Here is a 4,229-nt window from a genome sequence, read left to right on the forward strand (position 1 = left end):
TTTAAATTTTCATTTACCTAGTTCGATTACAGCTGACTTTTGTCCAATTTGATTCTGCTGATGATGTATTTGCTTTACAGTGTTGTGGTGTAACCAGCTGGCATTATAACCGAGGTGATTCTGGTTTAACTTCCTGATAAGTGTAATACATATACTAGTATAGTCAGAATATAACCAATTGTTGTCCAGAAATAGAGGATGTACACTACAGGCAGTCCCCGGGTTACGACGGTCTCGGCTTACGACGTTCCGAGGTTACAACGCTTGTTCAATTATATTCGTAAGAAATTACTTCCAGGGTTACGACGCATGCTCCAGAATTACGACGCCTACAGACACTGATCTGAGGTTTTTTATGAAAAATGCAATAAGAATGCAGTTTACATAGTTTTGAATGCACCCAAAGCATTAATAGTAAGATTTTCTTAGGATTTTTGATGATGTTCCGGCTTACAACGCGTCTCAAGAACGGAACCCCCGTCGTAACCCGGGGGACTGCCTGTACAGTTAAAAGGTAAAATATGCTTATTGTGTTTACAGAAGTTATGGTTATTTTCTGTTTAGAATGCTTCCTTCAAATCTGCTAGCAAATGAGTTTGTGCCCACATATATACCATAGGCACAATTGCATTTATCTTTTGAGTTTTAAAAATAAATTAGGAATTACAGTAAAAATAAAAAAATATATGGTTGCGTAAAATATAAATTAAAAAATCGTAAGTATAACAACATAAAACAAAACATGCTCTAGCAAGTCAGATGTCTACCAAGCCCTCTTTGCCCATCCAACATGGCATCCCCCTACCTTCCCAGCCAGGGACTGCTCCCCAGCTGCACCCACATCCAAAACAACCCCTTCTCTAATTGAGTTGTTCAACACAGCCCTACCTGCCCTCCTCTCTCTTGGTGTCCAGCCATCTGATCCATCCCCCCACCTTGGAAACTTATCGAGGCCTCCCCAAAGCCCTTTTTCAGCCTGTTTATGAGTTTAAGCCATGTTACCAACATTTTCTTGAAGCTGCACAGCATTGCCAATAATTGGAGAGTGGTTCTTTCAAATTTTTAAAAATATATGCATTTTATTAATTTACATAAATCATACTTTGGGCATTAGTCTCTGGTCTGGGTGTGTCGGATATTGTTGAGTTACTGATGATGGTGATCTAGATATTTGAAGGATGACTTGTACATGGATTTACCATTTTCTACTGCATCAGTTCTTGCTTTAGACTTGACAGTTTTCAATCCTGCTTTGATTAATCTTCAGTTTTGAAGTAATTTCCCTTATGCTGAAGATGAATCCATTGATCAGTGCTCTTCTGTAAGATTCTACATCAGATCCTGTTAAAATGGGCAAGAAGTTGAAATTGATTCTGTTAAGGTGTATTTTGAGACAATCTTGGAAATGTATTACCTTAAACTGGTTCTCAGAATTTCACTGCATTGGTTTCCACTCAGGCACACTAGAAATATACTCAATTCCAAGTAGGGTGAACAAGAATAAAAATATCAACATTGCCAAAATGAAATTTACAGGCCAAAACGTCCCATTTAAAATCAAAATTCTCTGGCAAAATAGAGAATTTGTCCATTTATTCCAAAACTGCTACAATGTAAACATGCTCAAGGTATGGGGGCACAATAAATGCTGTAATAAGGCGATATGTGCAGTCAGTGTATCAGATGACCATACCACTAATTGCAACAGTAATCACCCACAATGTATCAGTTGTGGGCTAGCCCATCACGTGAAATCTAAAGTGCTCCTTTTACCATTACAAAACAGTTGTTAATAAATAGAACAGGAATGTCAGTCAAGGAAGCTAGACTCGAATTAAAAGAGGAGTCAATAATCCATCCAAAAGCCCCGCTTTCTCAAATGTAACTAAAAATCAAAACATCAATCAGCACAATAGCAAACAAGGTAACATAAACATAGAAACTAATTCTCATGCCAATGATACTAAAACCCGAAATAAGTATAATATCATATCCACCAATACCACTACTAATATTAAAGATTCAGATATCCATGAAATAGAATTTACAATAGAAGAGGAATCAAATAATAACAGTGATAATCGCCTGACATGAAGAAAATAATACTGGAAAATAATTGAATATTGAAAATTACAATCAATTCAAAGAAACTCCAACTACGCCAGAGGAACCTTTTAAAAAAGATATTGTTACCCTCATCACAAGTGGAAATACACAGTTACCCTCAATCCCAATCATACAACCAACATTTGGACAGTAAAGAATCAATCACTCTTTACAATTCCCAATGGATACTACTAATGATAGTATCCCCTTATATAATACTAATGAAAATCATACCATTAAACCAACCCAAAATGACAGATTTTAAAATCAATTTGTATTTTTCATTGCTAACATACCTGAGGTTTTATTAACAATAGGATAATCTCCTAGCACCAGTTGGAAACTGGTTAAAAACAATCAAAGATTGTAAAGCAAGGAATCTGTGGCACCTGGCAACTCATGCGTATATGAGGTGGACGTTGGTCACCGACCAGGCTTGGAACCTCATGACACACTAGACTTCTTCCAACCCGGGAAATGAGAGGGCCGGCTATAGATGGGCAGTTAACAGTTAATATTATAACAGTAGGATAGACTCGCACTTGGAGGGACGTACAAGTACCCTGAACTGGCTGGGAATTCAGCCCACCTAACCACCCTTCCTAGAAGATTGATTTCTAAAGAAGGGTTCTGAGCCCATGAGAGTATAGATAAAGGGTACAGCGGGGCCCCGTATTCGCGTTATCCAGATTTCTCTTTGGATCATATCTAACCATTATTTGCAGGAAATTCGCCTATTCGTGGGTTTTTCCAATGATAAATATTCGCTAATTAGTGTATTTTTATGTTATTTTCATGACTAAATATATTTTTATGATACAAAAATGATTTAATAGTTTTAAAATATTAATATTGATCAATTCTGTATTAGTAAGTTTAATAAGATTAAATGATATCACATAATAATAATTCTCTCTCTCTCTCTCTCTCTCTGTGATGGTAATTGCTTCCTAGCAAAGAAAGATAAAGGAAAGGAGAACGCATTTTCGAGAAGTTCGGCAGCAAGGAGGCTTTCGCGCCCATGTTGGAGGCGCCTGTTTTCGCGGTTGTTCTGGAATCGTCGGGCGTGTTGTGGAGCGCAACACGCGCCTAATGTGTCGGGAGAAACGCCGCGATTTCTGATGCAATACCTCGTCTAGATTCATCTAAGAAGTTCCGGAAATCTCTGGAGCCTGTGACATTCGCCGTAGGCTCCGCCCCCAGAATGCCGTATAAATACGACGGACGAAGTAGCAGCAGGAGGAGGAGATATAGAGAGAGATCGTAGAAGAGAGACACCTGTTAGTCACAGAGAGATATCCTCAGTAAGAGCCACAGATCAGCTTATCAGTGAGAGATCAGCAGCAGAGATCGTCAGAGAGAGACTAGAGACGAAGGATCAGAAAAAAAGTTGTTCAAGTTTGTTGGATATTGGTCTAGTCGTCTTCAGGAGTGGACTACCGTGTTATCTCGACGTCGAGCAGACTTCAGAGAAGAAAAGGTCCTGCTAGAGGTTTTGGAGAGTTCTTGTCTTACAAGTAGACTATTTTCTGCAATACGGAGTCAAGAGGATGTCTGCAATCATCGTTTTCCTTTTGAGAAGCCATCGCTTTGAATTACCAAATTGACTTAAGCATTTGAATTGCCTTACTGTTCCCCAAGTACATGCAGTGTAAGATTCTATCTTTTTATGTAAATAGGAGATACCATTCTGCATTTACCTATGTTAGTAAGCTTGTAAATAAACCTTTGTTGTGTTAGTGTTTCTTTCTATATTTGTATCCCCAGTTTCAACTGTTGGTGTTGAAATATATATTTTTTTTATTTATTTCATGTCGAACCTGAAGCGGACCTCTCTCAGAGGCCGTAACATTGTGTCGACCTTTGCCAGGATTTTTCGACAACGTAACATTGTGGCGACCTTTGGCCAGGATATTTCAGATCCGTAACATTGTGGCGACCTTGCTTAGGCTATCAACACTAACAGTTTGAAACAGGGAAAATATAGAAAGAATCAGAATGAGTGAGATGGTGAAAGAGTTTATTGAGTCGGGTAAGCTGCTAGGTCTAGAGGGGAACGATCTCCGTGAGTATGTTGAAAAGAAATAAGGAGAAAAGTATGAGAGAGATGAAAAAGCGGCTGA

This window comes from Macrobrachium nipponense, chromosome 26 (genome assembly GCF_015104395.2).
Source record: "Macrobrachium nipponense isolate FS-2020 chromosome 26, ASM1510439v2, whole genome shotgun sequence".
Taxonomy (NCBI): Eukaryota; Metazoa; Arthropoda; class Malacostraca; order Decapoda; family Palaemonidae; genus Macrobrachium; species Macrobrachium nipponense.